This window comes from Plecotus auritus, assembly GCF_963455305.1.
Source record: "Plecotus auritus genome assembly, chromosome: 2".
In the NCBI taxonomy this organism is placed as follows: domain Eukaryota; kingdom Metazoa; phylum Chordata; class Mammalia; order Chiroptera; family Vespertilionidae; genus Plecotus; species Plecotus auritus.
The window spans coordinates 214,512,042-214,530,120 of NC_137771.1; the positions used below are offsets into that span (position 1 = coordinate 214,512,042).

General features: G+C 38.2%; 1 protein-coding gene across 2 annotated transcripts in view; it reads left to right on the forward strand.

Moving 5' to 3' along the window:
• Positions 1–18,079, forward strand: part of NCAM2 (neural cell adhesion molecule 2) — a 417,403-nt gene that overhangs the window by 129,520 nt on the left and 269,804 nt on the right. The window lies entirely within an intron of this gene.

Sequence of the window (18,079 nt, forward strand, 5' to 3'; positions counted from 1 at the left end):
AGGGAGGCCCAGGAGAGTACCACAGAGGGAGGCCCAGTAGAGTACCAAAGAGGAAGGCCCAGGAGAGTACCACAGAGGGAGGCCCAGGAGAGTACCACAGAGGGGGGTCCAGGAGAGTACCACAGAGGGAGGCGCAGGAGAGTACCACAGAGGGAGGCCCAGTAGAGTACCAGAGGAAGGCCCAGGAGAGTACTACAGAGGGAGGCCCAGGAGAGTACCACAGAGGGAGGCCCAGTAGAGTACCAAAGAGGAAGGCCCAGGAGAGTACTACAGAGGGAGGCCCAGGAGAGTACCACAGAGGGGGGCCCAGGAGAGTACCACAGAGGGGGGTCCAGGAGAGTACCACAGAGGGAGGCCCAGGAGAGTACCACAGAGGGGGAGGCCCAGGAGAGTACCACAGAGGGGGAGGCCCAGGAGAGTACCACAGAGGGAGGCCCAGGAGAGTACCACAGAGGGGGGTCCAGGAGAGTACCACAGAGGGAGGTCCAGGAGAGTACCACAGAGGGAGGCGCAGGAGAGTACCACAGAGGAGGGTCCAGGAGAGTACCACAGAGGGGGAGGCCCAGAAGAGTACCACAGAGGGGGAGGCCCAGGAGAGTACCACAGAGGGGGGCCCAGGAGAGTACCACAGAGGGGGGTCCAGGAGAGTACCACAGAGGGAGGCCCAGGAGAGTACCACAGAGGGAGGCCCAGGAGAGTACCAAAGAGGGAGGCCCAGTAGAGTACCACAGAGGGAGGCCCAGGAGAGTACCACAGAGGGTGGCCCTGGAGAGTACCACAGAGGGAGGCCCAGGAGAGTACCACAGAGGGGGAGGCCCAGGAGAGTACCACAGAGGGGGAGGCCCAGGAGAGTACCACAGAGGGAGGCCCAGGAGAGTACCACAGAGGGAGGCCCAGTAGAGTACTACAGAGGGAGGCCCAGTAGAGTACCACAGAGGGAGGCCCAGGAGAGTACCAAAGGGGAAGGCCCAGGAGAGTACTACAGAGGGAGGCCCAGGAGAGTACCACAGAGGGAGGCCCAGGAGAGTACCACAGAGGGAGGCCCAGGAGAGTACCACAGAGGGGGAGGCCCAGGAGAGTACCACATAGGGGGAGGCCCAGGAGAGTACCACAGAGGGAGGCCCAGGAGAGTACCACAGAGGGGGGTCCAGGAGAGTACCACAGAGGGAGGCGCAGGAGAGTACCACAGAGGGAGGCCCAGGAGAGTACCACAGAGGGAGGCCCAGGAGAGTACCACAGAGGGTGAGGCCCAGGAGAGTACCACAGAGGGGGAGGCCCAGGAGAGTACCACAGAGGGGGGCCCAGGAGAGTACCACAGAGGGGGAGGCCCAGGAGAGTACCACAGAGGGGGGCCCAGGAGAGTACCACAGAAGGAGGCCCAGGGGAGTACCACAGAAGGAGGCCCAGGGGAGTACCACAGAGAGGGAGGCCCAGGAGAGTACCACAGAGGGGGGTCCAGGAGAGTACCACAGAGGGGGGTCCAGGAGAGTACCACAGAGGGAGGTCCAGGAGAGTACCACAGAGGGGGGCCCAGGAGAGTACCACAGAGGGGGGCCCAGGAGAGTACCACAGAGGGGGGCCCAGGAGAGTACCACAGAGGGAGGCCCAGGAGAGTACCACAGAGGGGGAGGCCCAGGAGAGTACGTACCACAGAGGAAGGCCCAGGAGAGTACCACAGAGGGGGGCCCAGGAGAGTACCACAGAAGGAGGCCCAGGGGAGTACTGAATACAGAGTTTTGATGTCTCTTCTGGTGGAATTAAGGCTCATCACCCTCCTAACACATCAGTGTGTTCACTAACCAGGAAGCTTCCCTAAACTTGAGGTCCAGGGTTTGTGTTAGGGTTTCATTACATAGGCATAATTGGTTAAATTATTGGCCATGGGAAGGAACTTAATATTTAGCCTCCTTCCCTTCCTTGGAGATTGGACAGGCTCAGAGTCCTTGTTCTCTAATCACATGGTTGATCTTTTTAGTATTACTGTCTCCCATCCTACGACTTTCTAGGGTCTTACCACTGTAACTTCATTAGCATAAACTATCAGATGTGATTTAAGGAACTAATGAATTACAAAGACGCTCCTCATACTTGTGAAATTCCAAGATTTAGAATCTTCTTCCCAGGTACCAGGGGTGAAGGCTAGTGTGACTGTATTATACAATAGGTACCAGTTTTAGCATATTCAAATTCAAAGCCATATGCCTGAGGATTACAAGTATGTAGTACTTGGGGACAGTTTAGACAATTTTGGAATAATTTGCTTCATAAGATATCATGATGGAATATAATGAGTTAAAAGTATTTTATTTCTCATTTATTTTCCATTCACTCTCAAAATGATTTGGATTTTGTCTGAGGAAATCTATGACTAGAATCTCATTGTGTGTCTCACTGAATTTATCATATATTTGTATATATTTATTATAATATTCATATTTGCATCTTCAGATTTACCTTACTCTACATTAAGAAAACTATTACTCCACATCCAATTAAGAAGCAAATTTAAAAAATGATTTATTTACATAGATATTCATCTTTAACACATTTGCAATACATTCATATTTTATAAAATAAAATTCTAGGACATGATTTCAGAAACATTACATTTAATCAGTGGCAACTCTACATGTAAGTTAAGACAAATATTCTTTCTGTGTAATGGGAAAAAATGGGTCACGTGTCTTAAAAATATACATGCAACAAAGAGATGAATGTTTGCTGATGTACCAGATTATCAATTTTCATGAGCAGTTGTGCTTAACACTTTGTTTAAATATCAGTTTAGAAAATTACTAGTATAAAATATCACAATTTACATATCACTATAGACTGTTAAGGGGGTTGGAGTATATTTAGTTCAGAAGAAAATCTGGATGAAAAAGAAAGGTCTTCTCGAGTTCATATGCTTTCCCTCTTCACATTTAGTGAAAATGCCCAAATTTTTCATTTGACATACATACTTAAATCCAAGTCTTACATTTGACATACACACTTAAATGATTACAGCCATGAAAAAGAAGAATGAAAAACTTATGGGTAATGATTGACATGTTCCAAGATACAGAGGAAAGGCTGCTAGAAAGCAAGTAATTGTTATTTCTAAATGTTACCAGCATCAACGCCATTCTGAAATGTGTATTTTATTTGTGAAGAAACCAGGTTGAAACTGTGGAAAAGTATCATGAATAAGTAGTTTAACTTTGTGATGTGGAAGAAATTTGGCAGTGCCTGTGAGGAGATTAAACTGCTTTCATGAAAAGATAAAAAAGTAAAGTCCCAATCGCTGACTCAGTCCTTGTACTTAAAATAATGAAGTCTCCAATTAGCATATCCTTTCATCCTCTTTCTTACATAGTGATGTGGAAGCAAAAAAGAGACATTTATAGAATCATATATTTCTGTCCTTGATGTGTGGCATTGGATTAATGATGTCCTGGATCCAGACGAAGAAATAAACTCAGCAATTCCCCTGAAGAAGCTTACACCCCAGTGAAAGTAAAGATGAATGCATCATTGTCTGTGGTGACAGCCATAATTGAGGCCAGTGATTACCTGTGGAGAGAGCAGGATTGAAGGACTTCAAAGGCCTTTACTGCAGGAGAGGGAGGCAGCAGGTAGGAAGGAGGCTTTAGTCTCCTTCCTAGTTAAGAATGCAGCTCTGCCTGGACCCTTGACTCTAATACAAGTGTTGGATTAATCACCACTCTTTTCTCTTGAAGACATTGGGTCTTGAAAAGTGCTATTTTAAGGTTTTAATTTTTCTCTCTCACACACACCATTCTCAAAAATAAATATTTTTTCTTTGCTTGGGATATTATTCTTATGTTCAAAACATTTCATTGTTCTGCTCTATGTGTTGTTGTTTTGTGTGTGTTGCTTGATATAATATACATTATGAAGTATCGATATTTTGATTTTTTTTAAGTATCTTTCTATAGTGCTCCCAATATGACATGATACTAATAGCTTTTTGTTTGTTTGTTTGTTTTCATTATTTTTTGTTGTTTTTTGCTGAGTGTTAGCAAACACAGAAAACTTATATGGATTATCTATTTAAATCATTAAAAAATATTATGGAGAAATTATATTACTCATACTTTATAAAGATTAAAAAAAAAACTGAGGCCAAATGAATTTAGGTAATGAAAAGATTGCACATCTAGTAAATGCTAAGACTGAGATATGAACCTGATATTCTGCCCCTAGAGTCTTGTGGTCTAGCTCTTAATTAATGAACAAACTGAGACAAAACAAAATTAGATAAATAAGAGACTTCACGTCTAGTAAGTGATAGGACTGCCTTATGAACCTGACTTTCTGCTCAGAGTCTGTGGCCTGACTCTTAATTAGCAGTGGTACCAGATAGGGTCCTAATGATTCCCGTTTTCTGCTGGTCCAATACCTCTGGATTGGATTAATGCAGTGAATGAAAACTAAAAGTGTTTCCTGGAATTCTCGTCGTCAGTGTACTCAGAGTCACAGCTGACCAGCACCCCAGGACCTAGGACCCTACTTAGATTGAAGCTACAGTGGGCAGTTGCCACCAGGTGGCACCAAATACAACCAGAAATGGAGAAACCTAGTATCCAGGAGAGCCCTCTACCTAGGCAACTTCAGCTTGATCATTTTTGCAATTGGTTAGTTTACAGTGGTGAGATTTTTTATTTTATTTTTTTACTCCACACATCTTGTTGTGGTGGAGTTTTCTATACTTTGGGTTGAAATAAAAAAAAAATGCTGAAAAGAGAATATGAAGATTTTATGGGTGATTGCAAATACTTTTAAGAAAAAAAAACTATATTTGGCCTGAGACTTGAAAGAACATTTAAAAGGTATTACTTTTAAACATATTAAATTATTGAATTCCCCTTATAATAACTATATAAAAAGAAAGTAGAAATATTGCCTGAATCTCTCTAATGAGAAGTACAATTCCCAAGGGCTACCTGTGCCATCTTTGGTCAAATGACAGTTAGAAAGTGCTTTTCTAAAAGCCAAAATCTGTACTTTCATAACTTTTCTTTATTGTGTTTTTCTTTAATGCTTCATAGATTTCCAAGCAGTTGCTTGTCCTTCACCATGCTGCATATCTTTCTAAAAAAATTGTGTGGCAGAATAGAATATTTCTAATTAGTTACACTCTTCATACTTGAGTTTCATTTTATCAAGTTATATTGATGCAAGTGTAGAAAATGTTGTTTCCTTTGCCATAACATGTTAAATACTTCACTTTAGTTGTCTTATTGCTCACTGATGCTCTTAGTTTTATTATTCAATTTTTTTCCTCTTTCTTTTTTCTTATCTGACTAATCTCTATATAAAGTGTTTTATTTGGGGGAAGGGAGAAAATTGGAGAGAAGAGATTATAGATGAGTGAGTGGGAATTAAAGTGTATGTTCTTATCTAGTTTCCAAAGAAGCCTGCCAATTTTACCTAAGACAGCAATAACATCAGATCATCGAAAAATTTTAGTCATGATTAGACAATATATTTTGAAATGGAAAAAGGGCATATTCCAAAAGAGGTAGGGTTTAATTTTACATGACACATGATTCTTTGTTTTTAGAGAATTTAAAAAATATCACACATACAATATACTGTCCTTAAAAATCTTACGCGCTTTCATTTTTGAAAAGCAGAGGAAAAGAAACAGTAAAACTTAGAGCAATAATCAAAGAAACTGAAAACAAGGAATCAATAGAGATGATCAACAGAATCAAAAGCTGTTTTTATAAATATATATAAAAAAGATAAGCCTATATTCAACTAAGAAAAAAGGAGAGAAAATACAAATTACTAACATCACTGTAGGTACCATGGAAATTAAAAGGATAATAAGGGAGAACTATGAACAACTCTATAATCACATTTGATAACCTTGATGAAATGGACCAATTTCTTTTCAATAAAATATTAGCAAATTGAACCCAATAATGTCTGTATAAAATTATACACCTTAACCAAGTGACATTTATCCTAGATATGCAAAGCTGATACAACATTTAAAAAAGGAATTTATACAATTCATCACATCACATGCTAAAGAATATCACATGATTAAATCTAGATATGGAAAAGTATTTGACAAAATTCAGTCTGCACTAATGATTTAAAACTCTCTGCAAACTAGTAATAGAAAGGCACTTCTTCAACTTGATAAAGAACACCTGCAGAAACCCTATAGTTAACATCATAGAAAATGGTGGGAAACTTGAAGCTTTCCCACCAAGATCAGGAACAAGGCAAAGATGACCCTTCTTTCCCTTGCTTTTTGACATTATACTAGAAGTCCTACCTAATTCAATAACATAGAAAGGGAAGTAAAAGGTATACAGTTTGGAAAGGAAGATACAAAACTGTTCTCAGATTACATGATTATCTATGTAAAAATTTAAAAGACTTGACAAAAAATACTCATCAAACTAATTGTTGATAATAGATTGCAGAATACAAAGTTTAAGTACAAAAGTCAATTGCTTTTCTATACCAACAATAAACAAATGGGATTTGAAATTACAAATACATTATCTTTACAACAGTAACAAAAATGAAATACTGCCCTAACCGGTTTGGCTCAGTGTATAGAGCGTTGGCCTGCGGACTGAAGGGCCCCAGGTTCAATTCCGGTCAAGGGCATGTACCTTGGTTGTGGGCACATCCCCAGTGGGAGGTGTGCAGGAGGCAGCTGATTGATGTTTCTCTCTCATCGATGTTTCTAACTCTCTATCCCTCTCCCTTCCTCTCTGTAAAAAATCAATAAAATATGTATTTTTAAAAATGAAATACTTGTGTATAAGTCTAATAAAATATCTATATGGTCTATATGAGGAAAACTACAAAACACTAATGAAAGATATCAAAGAACAATGAAATAAATGGAGATATTCTATGTTCATGGATGGTAAGAATCAATACAAGATGTCAGTTCTTTGCAACTTGATCTAAAGAGTCAACGCAATCCTAATGAAAACCCTGGCAAATTATCTAGTTTATATGGTGAGGCAAAACATCTGGCATAGCCAACTCAATCTTGAAGGAAAAGAACAAGGTTGGAGGACGAATACAACTTCCAGTAAAGCTACAGTAATAAAACAATGTGGTGTTTGGTGAGAGAATACACGAAGAGATCACTGGAACAGGATAAAAAGACCAGAACTAGTTCCACATAAATAGTAGTTAACTGCTGATTGACATGGGAGCAGAGGCAATACAATTGAGCAAATATAACCTTTCCATAAATAGTGGAACATCAACACACACAAAGTGAATCCAGAAACCGATTTTATCCCAAAAAATATTAACTCTAAGTGGAACATAGACGTAAATGTAAAATGTAAAATTTAGTATAAAACTCCTAGGAGATAAAATAGGAGAAAACTAACATGACTTTGGTTAGGACAATGCCTTTTGGACACACACCAAAGGCACAATCCATGATGGAAAGAATTAATAAGTTCGACTTCATTGAAATAAAAATAAAAACCTTTTGCTCTACAAAAGACACTCTCAAGATAATGAGAAGACCAGGCACAGACTTGGAGAAAGTATTTGCAAAGACACGATTGACAAAGGACATTACCTAAAATGTGCAAAGGATTTTTAAAACTCAACAATAAGAAAATGAACAATCTGATTTTTAAAAAGTGGGTAGAAGACATACACCTCATCAAAGAAGATATACAGATGGCAAGTAAGTCTATGAAATCATTGTCACTAGGGAAATGCAAGTTAAAACAATGAGATACCACTACACAACTATTAGTGTGCCAAAAATCAAAATACTAACAACACCAAATGCTGGTGTGGATGTTGCCATATGATCCATCAATCACACTCCTTGCTATTTATACAAATGAATTGAAACTTATAGCCACACAAAAACCTGAACATGGATGTGTATAGCAGCTTTCTTTGTAATTGACAAAGCTTAGAAGCAATCAAGGTGTTCTGGTATTTTCAAACAATGGAGTATTATTAATTATAAAAATAAATAAATGAACTATCAAGACGTGGAAAGATATGGAGGGAACTTTAATGCATGTTACCAAGTGAAAGAAGGGAACATGAAAAGGCTACATATATGTATTCTTCCAATAATATTATATTTTGGAAAAAGCAAAACTATGGAGATGATAAAAAGAGCATTGGTTGCTAGGGGTTACAGGGGAGAGAGGCATGAAGAGGCAAGGTACAGAGAGATTTTAGGGCAGTGAGTCTATTTGGTGTAATACTGTAATGATGGATATGGGTACATTTGTCAAAAACCAAGAGTGGACTCTAAAGTAAACTATGGATTTTGGGTGATGATATGTCAATGTAAGTTCATTGATACAAATACACCACTGTGGGGGGAGATGTTAACCTCAGGGTCAGTTGTGTGTGTCTGTGAGAAAGGGGTATATGGGAACACTCTGTACTTTCCACTCAGTTTTGCTGTGAACCTAAAACTTCTCTAAAATAAAGTTTATTTATTTAAGAAAATCTTATGAAAGCAGTTACACAGTTATTCCTTTTATGTTAAGGCTACTTGGACACACATTTCAGCTTTAAAAATTGATATGGCAATAGATTACATGGTCAATTAGACAAGGGTGTGGTAATACATTTATAATGTGACACTTTCAGCCTCTGGTGTGATTAATAACCATGCATTAAACATTGGCTGAGGAATCTCACTTGATAATGGTCATGAGGATATTACTGTTTGATCAGGGGTCTGAACTAGAGGAAGGATTTGAGTACATTTTCTTAGATAACTACTTTAGATGCATGCACTGCAATGCTTAGTAAATGATGAGTCATTAGTAATAGTAAAATAGTGATTAAAAACTAAACTGTAATGAGCATTCTAAGTGTGCCAGATACTTGTAGTAAGAGACACCACATGAATAATCATATTTAATCTTTTAACTAGTGTCCCGGTGCATGAATTCGTGTACATTGAAAGGGAATTAATTAGAAGAAATATTTTAATATCACTATTTGCCCTTTCTCTATAATAGAAGTGTCAGAGATGAAAGAAAATTAGAAAAATGTATATGAAAGTAATATATAAATTTATTAATAAACACTAACAACATGATATAACAACAAACACATGATATGAAAACAACAAAAACATGATATAAAAACAACAAAAAACATGATATAAAAACATCATTGATACAAACAATGACTGATAAATTGAATAAACTTATTCTAATATCTCCCTGTACACCACATTAAGAGTAAAAACACACCGGCCGATTCCGCGAGGGATGGGGCTGCCGCCGCCCTGCTGTCTGGGTCCTGGGTGCGGGGCATGGGATTCCTGGCTGTCAGTCCACTGACAGCAAGCTGACCAATGTCCTGTCAGATATGGGTGCTGTGTGTTATTTTCCTCGCCTCTCCCTGTGCTTCACTCTTGTCATAGTGGGGCCAGCACTGGGAGAGAAAAGGCCTGGATTCAATACAGGAATTCAAGAGGAAACAAAAATAATACCATTGCACCTTCAAGCACCCTCTGGCACATCCACATATCATCCCTTAAGACTATTTTAACAACCAAGTAGAATACTTTTGCAAGGATGTTTCAAAATCATCTTAATGGTTATAAGTAATCTACCTTCAGCAATATGGGAGTCGTGGAATTATTGCTTCTTTTACTTCGTGGATTTTATAAAAGATTAGCTCCATGCCCATGGTGGGTACTTAATAGATGCCTATTTTCTTGGCCTTGGAAGTTGTCAAAAGGAAAACACACAGTGCCTGATAGTAACTCTGAGGCTGGTGTCCTTAATCCCTTTGGGGATTAGATATTCCGCTGTGGGGAGGGAAGGAGCAAGGAGTCAATGTAACATCTAGAATGCAGGCTACATGTAAGCTCTTATCTAAGCCCAGGGAGAAAGTTAAGTCTTATGGGTATCCCCTTGGGTAATTGCTAATTCCCATCAGCAGTGTGGCTGGACTTGGGGCGCCTGCGATTTGCAGGCCGGCCCCACCCCCGATTGGGGTGCATGTCCCTGCTGGGGCCCAGTGTTCTGGTCTCTGGACCTCCTGGTTGTTTGGTCCTTGTGCATTATGGTGTCATGGCCACAGGCCTTTTATTAGTATAGATTATCCTTGTACATTTTTTGTCCCATTTTTGGATTGAGGCACCGTTGATCAAGTAAATTGCTCAAAGTCACACAGATAGAAATATTGGAGTCGGGTGACCATGGTTTTGCCTCCGGAAGGTGTCATTTTTATCCATCAGACTTCTGATGAAAATTAAGCAAGGGTCTGTTCGCCGTCATATTCTCTAACGAGCCTAGACGATAAGGATCCATGTAGGCTGTTTTACCCTGTTGCTGCCCACCTTCCTCTGTGGCCTCTGGTGACTCCTCCTGACTGTCACTGGGAAGGCAGGAGCAGTGAGTTTTGAAGAGAATATTTGAATATCCAAATATCTAGGTCAATAGGCATCCTTAAGTAAAGAGAAATAAGATAAGGGCTATCTCAGAAATATTTTTAATAGCTCAAAGTTTGTGGAGTACAATTCATTGAATTAAAATGCATGATAAATTATTTTACATGAAAATGCTAATGAGTCTACAGAAAGGTCAACATTAAATCAGCAGAATATTTTGGTAACTGTAGAATAAATGGAATTACGTTAATTTGTATAGCAATTGGTTAATATACAATTTATATTTCCATCTTGCAAGACATTCAACACCCTGTGTTTTAAAACATCTTCATCATTGTAAGCCAATAAATCAATTTTTGTGTCTTTTATTCTCCAGTCACCTTAAAAAATTGGCATACAGAACACACAATGTAGGTTGTCCACATTTATATTTTTTTACATTTTTTTGCTCACCAAATATAGATCCCTCCTTCCCCCCATCACCTCATGTAGCATCCTATTTAAACTTTTTTAGCAAGCTTGCATTTATTTGCAGTTGTTTGCTGACAGAATAGTGACAAAGTTATCAGTTTGGGAAATTAGGAGGGAAAAAACAAAACAGATTTTCTTCCACATGCTGAAGCCTCAGGCTAAAATTTAAAAAAAAAATCTTAGATGTAAATAGCACCCTTATTTATGAATATCATTATAGTTTGTGACATCTTATAAATCCACCCAATAACAAAATAATTTTCTTCTTAGATATACTGGTTATTTTGCTCTGACATTTAATCTTTAGGGAAAATATTCACATAATAATTTTTAAAATTTTAATTTTGATAATGTTCTCTCTATAAGCTTGAAAAATTCTGTGACAAAGACACAGTAAAATAATTTCTTTTTAGTATATAATTTTCATGTATGTTGAGTATTGCATAGTTATAATCATATATAAATATAAAATCAGTTGGTTTCCACTTATAAAGTTTGGGATAATTATATAGGAGAAGGAAATGCATTGGTTTATATGACACCATCAATTTCATCTTGAGCTGCAGGTATTTCATTAATACTTTAGCAGATGAATATATGACATTTAAAATATTTGTCTAAATGAAAACTGAAGACATAAATCCATTAAACATGCTATTGGTTGAGATTTTTAAAAAAATTCACAGACATTTGAAGTCTGTTTTCATATGTATCCTATAACTTAGATTATTTTTCAAATGTGTATTTTATTAAAAAGGAATACAGAAGAAATAAAAAGTAAAAATATATTTGTTGAATTCACTTCTCTTATTTGATCCTCTGCTGCTTTATCTGTAATATTTTATCCTGTAATATTATTCATGAGACTCCATAGTAGTGGACATGACTAATGGTTACAGTATAAAATGCCTCTTCACTCTGCTTTCTTGGATGGGGATTTGAGCATGCGGAGTAATGTAAATAATTAATGTAAAGCAATGCCAGGGGCTGAGAGGGTATTCAAAAGTTGTACAAATGAATTGTAAAAATGATGGCATTTTGTATTTATTAACATACAAGAACATTTCTATACGGATATAGAAATACATCCCAGAGGGGCACTATTTGTCCTTAGGTTCTTATTCTTTGTTATTCATTGGAAAGAAAGTGAACAAAGGATGGAATTAAATATGACAATGTAATGGAGAGTTATACATATACATATAGATATATATATAAGTATATATATATATATATATATATATATATATATATATATTACTGTATTTCACAGTAGCTACATATCAGAGTAACACAAACTTGCTTAAAGAGATGTTAATAGAATTTTATTTTTCCTTTCAATTCCAAGCTTGTCAATGGCAGTGAGCCTAGTATCCACTTAGATGTGTACCAAGGCATCGGGGTCAGAAATAACACATTATGTGGATCTGCATTCAGTGGACAGTGAGCAATGCAGTAGGATTTTCCCTGCAGAGTGCCACTATGGAACATGCTAAGTTGGCTTTATTTAGTTATTCCTGCAGGTTTCCTTAGAGTGAAGCAAGAACATAACTCCAAAGGCAAGGCCATGAATCTCCTTTTGTTAGAGGCCTAGGCAATTTGACACAAATATACCATTATCCTGGCTTATTAAATCCTGCATCTTTCTGAATAATAGTGTGCTTAAATAAATAAATATACCAGATACCCTACAAATTATTGGCCACAATTATAATTTTTATCAACCATACTTCTGATGAAATTTAAGCAAGGTTTTCTGTTCACGGTCATACTCTCTAGCAAGTCTAGATCATAAGGATCCATGTGGCTGATAAGTTGCCTACTCATCAGCTTTAAAACTCAACAGTTGACATAGCATTTTGAAAATTAGTGGTTTAAACAAAGCTTTTTAAAGAGTCAGCCATTCACCCCCTGTATACAGTTATATTCCAGGTAGGATTGCCAGATTTAGCAAATAAAAATACAGGATGTCTAGCTAAATTTGAATTTCAGATAAATAATGAATAATTTCTTAGTATAAGACTATCCCATGCAATATTTGGGCCATATTTCTACTTTGCAAAAAATCAGCTTTATCTGAAAGGCAAGTTTAACTAGGTGTCCTCTCTCTAAGCTGTCAGCCCTACATTAAGACATCCAGGGGCAGAGCAGGAAAAGCAGTTTCTGCTGCATGACTAGTTCTCTCTGAGGAATAATAAACTTCCCACAAAACTCTCATTTTCAGGATGGTAATATGCACGGATTGCATTTTTTTTTTAAATTCAATTCATTCAACAACTATGTATGGAGTACCCACTGGACATAAGAACAAGGTGCTTAGCCGTGAAAATTAGACCACTGCTGTTAGGGAGAGAACAGTTTAGCTTGAAGAGAGATACTAAACAAAATAAATCAATTAAATAATTATGACTAGAGAAAGATAAATGTTATTGTTAGGGTCGCTGAAGAAGGTACACACAAGGCCAAAATGGGTAAAGAATTATAAAATTCATTAGGTGATCTGGAAACCAGATGGGCTGAGCCCCAAAAGGGTGCCAGCACCCAGGGCTGGGGAGTCAGAGGTTTTAAAGGACTTCAGGAGGGCTTTATTTGTCAGGGAATTCTCTGGGAGGGTCCCAATCCTGGACAAATCCTGAGGGGAAAGTTACTGGTCTTAGCAAATGGGATGTGGTCTAAGGAAAGGGAATGTTGGTTTTGAAATGATCTAAAGGTCAGTTTCCCAGGGGAGGAGCTATGGATTCTATTATTGGATTAGTCCTAACAGATATTAAAAAAAAGAAAAGGAAAAAGAAACAGTGATTCGAGAGGAAGGATGGCCATCTTTAAATAGAGGCTAGAGCCCTGACTGGTTTGGCTCAGTGGATAGAGCGTCAGCCTGCAGACTCAAGAGTCCCAGGTTCGATTCCGCTCAAGGGCATGTACCTTGGTTGTGGGCACATCCCTGGTGAGGGGTGTGCAGGAGGCAGCTGATCGATGTTTCTAACTCTCTCTTCCTCTCTGTAAAAAATCAATAAAATATAAAAAAATAAAATAAATAAAATAAATAGAGGCTAGAATAAAGCTAGCTGAGGAGATAAACTTTGTTCTGAGGCCTAAAGATCAAGGGTGAGCTGAATTAGTCATACCCAAACCTGAAATAAGAGCAGTGTTGCCTGTGAAGATGGGTTCTTGTGGTGTCTGGAGAAAGGAATTTCAAAGGGCACTCTCACGTGAGAAGTTTAAGTGCAGAGGCAAGATTGATTGGGGTGAAGGGAAATAATGCTTCCCTCAGGCTATAGAGGGTGTGTAGGATGTAGCACTTGCCCCAAGATCCCTGATAACCCCCCATGTGTTTTCTTGGTTTCAGAAATAAACAGGCTTGTCATTCAAACTATCCAACCTACTTCCTGGGCTGTGCTGGGACCTGCCCCGAACCAATCCATTTCCTGGGTCTTCCAGGGTTTCGTGCCATTATCCAATTTATTATTTTCCCAGGCCACATTGACCCCATTTATGTCACCATTTTGGCTCGTGATGTGCAAGCCTCAAAGTTCTGCTCTGTCATCTGGTTTCTACTGCACATAGGCTTACCTCCCCCGGTGCCTTCTTGGCTTCTACTGTGCATACACCTAGTAAAGGAATTCCCCCCACTGCTTTATTCCCACCCTGATAATCCCAGCGACCAGGCAGGTTGGCCCCCTGGGGAGATTGGAAAACTGATTCTTCCTACCCACTCTGGTATTGTTCAGGGATTAAGTCCCTTTGACAGAGGGTTCAGAGGTCTCCTAGGGAGCCTGTGAATGAAATAGGCCCAGTATCTGGTTCAGCTCCTAGTTTATTAGCTTAATGGCTGATTCCATTGGTAACTTCCTTTACTAGTAACAGTAGGAAGCTATACCTAACAATGCCCTAAATCAAGAAAGGACTCCATAGAGAAGTGCAAAGGCAAATTACTTCTGGAACATAGTGAAAGTTTTACAGAAAAATTAAATAGGACCGACCATGCAAGACTTAGTAAGAATGAGATTTTTTTTTTCCTTTTCTTTCTCCAATTCAAAAGCCACTGGATGGCTTGAAGCAAAAAACGAATATTTGATTTATGTTTATAGAAGAGTTTGATTAGCATAGGGAGATTAGGTGGCAGAAGATCATGAATATAGACAGACACTTTGGATACAAATTCAGTGATCCAAGTGGATGGGGGTGGGGTGATGGCAAACTTGAAACATGAGAGTAGTAACCATAAAGATGTAAGTAGTGGAGAAATCTCAAATTTGCTTTCCAAGTAGGGATCAGGGCATGTAAAACCTGATAAGGGCTTGATTGTTTGACTAACAGAAATTAAAAATGAAGAATGACTCAGTATTTTAGCTAGGAGTAGAAACAGTACATTTACTCAGAGAGGAAAGGTGGTAGGAAGGGTTTTGTGAAGTAAAATCAGGTGTTAGTTTTATAAGTGACAAATGGATTTGTGCTATGATAGTTATCATAATTGTTTCATATTTGATTCCTAGAAAGGGTTAGTCCAGCCGTGGGCAAACTACGGCCTGTGGGCCGGATCTGGCCTGTTCGGCTGTTCTATCCGGCCTGCGGAGCCAAAAGAGCGGAGGGTTCTCTTGCTCTCCCCTCCGCTCCTTTACTTTGAATTTATATTAGTTCACACAAACACTCCATCCATGCTTTTGTTCCGGCCCTCCGGTCCAGTTTAAGAACCCATTGCGGCCCTCGAGTCAAAAAGTTTGCCCATCCCTGGAGTCCAACAATTCCATCTAATAGTTAAAGCAACTCAAAATATTTAACTATTTCCTTATCTCCTAGAAGACTAACTCTGTGGAAATTTGGTTTAAAACAGAAATATCTAGCTGGCTTGGTCAGTGGATAGAGCGTCAGCCTGCAGACTGAAGGGACCCAGGTTCCATTCAGGTCAAGGGCATATGCTTGGGTTGCCGATTCCATCCCTGTAGGGGGCATGTAGGAGGCAGCCAATCAATGATTCTCTCTCATCATTGATGTTTCTATCTCTCTCTCCCTCTCCCTATCTCTCTGAAATGGGAATATATTAAAAAAAAACACACACAAAAACAGAAATATCTAAGAGTTAACATCCCCTTAAATTTTAGGAACAGGCAGCATGCCTAAGCAGTAAAAAAGAGGTAGCTGTCTAATCATTCTGAAAAACCCAGTTCTCTCCGTTAAGAGATAACACCTGTGAATTATATGATTTTGAAGAACTGGGCTCTTTATATTACTCTGTTACCTTTTCTGAATCACTTGACTGGAGCTCTTAGATCAAATTAGTCATGCTTTGTAAGTCAGTATCGATAACTCCAATGCCATTTCCAGTTTATTTGACTAGAAGTCATCCTCAGAATAATTCAGAGAAAGTTCAATAATCGTTAAGTATTGAGAAATGAAAGTGTCATTTCAAACATCTATATATAGTTGAAATATCTTCTAATGGTGATGGATAATCATAATTGAATTTTGTTATTAACCATCTATCTTTCACATCCATTTGCTAATTTGGTTTTCTAATATATTCATGAGGGATATCAATCTGGTCTTTAGAATCATTGAATCTGGAATTTTTCCATGAAAATGTAAATGGCCACAATACAATTTGATAATGTAACATAGTGTTGTTAAAAGAGAAACAGGCATATTAAAACTTTTAAGGATTTATTTCAGCAAAAATCCATTTGAATTGGGCAGCATTCAATCCAGCACATAGAAAGGAGTCCCGCGGAGCTGTACAAAATGGAGTATTTTATAGGCAGGTTGGAGCTGGAGCAAGGAGTTATACAAGACAGAAAAGTGGGTTGGTGATTGCAAGGTTAATTTACTTTAGGCATGGCAGGGATTTGTCTGCATGATTACCTCATTAATGATAATCAGGGGATTCCTGGTTTAAGATTCTACTTTTGGGATAGCCAAAACTAGTAAACCATTTGGTGATGTGGCATAGCATAAGTGACTCCATTTGGGGCCTGTTGTCATGTTTTGACAATAGAAAATTTAAACTGTCAAAATATAAGCAAACATATTTAGAGAGGAAAATAACACTTAAGACAAATTTTATGTAAAATATTTAAATTTTTTAAAATATCTTAAAATCAGTAGTTCAAAAGTTTACTTTTCATGAGTAAGGTTTGAAATTTTATACATTAAATATAAAATTATAGCCTTTGTTGTAATTTCTTTACTAAATGAAAATATACTTTATTTTCTAGGTTTTATACAATCATGAAATTATAGTAAACCACTTTTTGTTAAAACAGGCATAGTACATGATATATTTTTCTTTACATGGTCAGCATTTTTCTGTACTAGATAATTGCTGTACTAGTTATTTATGGCTCAGGATTATAGAACTGTTTGTTGATCGAATGATCAGAAAGGAAAACAAAGAAACCATGACAAGCCTTAGAAATGCAAATCTTGCCCATTAAAATTCTATCTATTAAATCCAAAAAGTCCACCCGAATAGAAATATCTCATTTGTATTAAGTGTCCATGCCTATTTACTTAGAATATTTTCCCTTATTTTATTGACACAACTTTAACGTGTTCTGAAAAGACAATGCCAACCAACCACATTAAGAGAGAGGACAAAGGTACTATAGGAGCTATTAAGGCAGTTATCTCCTAAACACCTGTATTTTTCTTCTTATATTTTTTTAAAGAAATTGTCTTTAGATTTATTGATCCTTACTTATTTTTCCTTTGTATTTGTATAACTATATCAGTTATATGCTTGCTTATAGGTTTGCCCTATCACATAGCTCTGACTCAAAATCTATATTTATGATATTCCTGAATCACTTTAGAGAATATCTAGAAACTTATCATATCCTTCATAGGGTTATCATAAACCTTCTTAGGGATATTTATTAATTAGGCTTACTGAGTAATTTTGAAATGCTTACCTTTTCACATGAGCAACAAATAATTATAATAATAATTACAATCTATAATAATAAAAGCATAATATGCTAATGAGACCAGACAGCCAAACGACCTTCCAGACATCATTCCAGATGCCCTTCTGGACAAAGCCACGGTGGTGGTGAGGGCCGAGGCAGAGGCAGTTGGGGACAACCAGGCAGGCAGTGGTTAGGGGCAATCAGGCAGGCAGGCAGAGGGGTTAGGGGAGATCAGGCAGGGAAGTAGAGTGGTTAGAGGTGATGAGGCAGGCAGGCGAGTGTTTAGGGGCAATGAGGCAGGCAGGCAGGCCAGTAG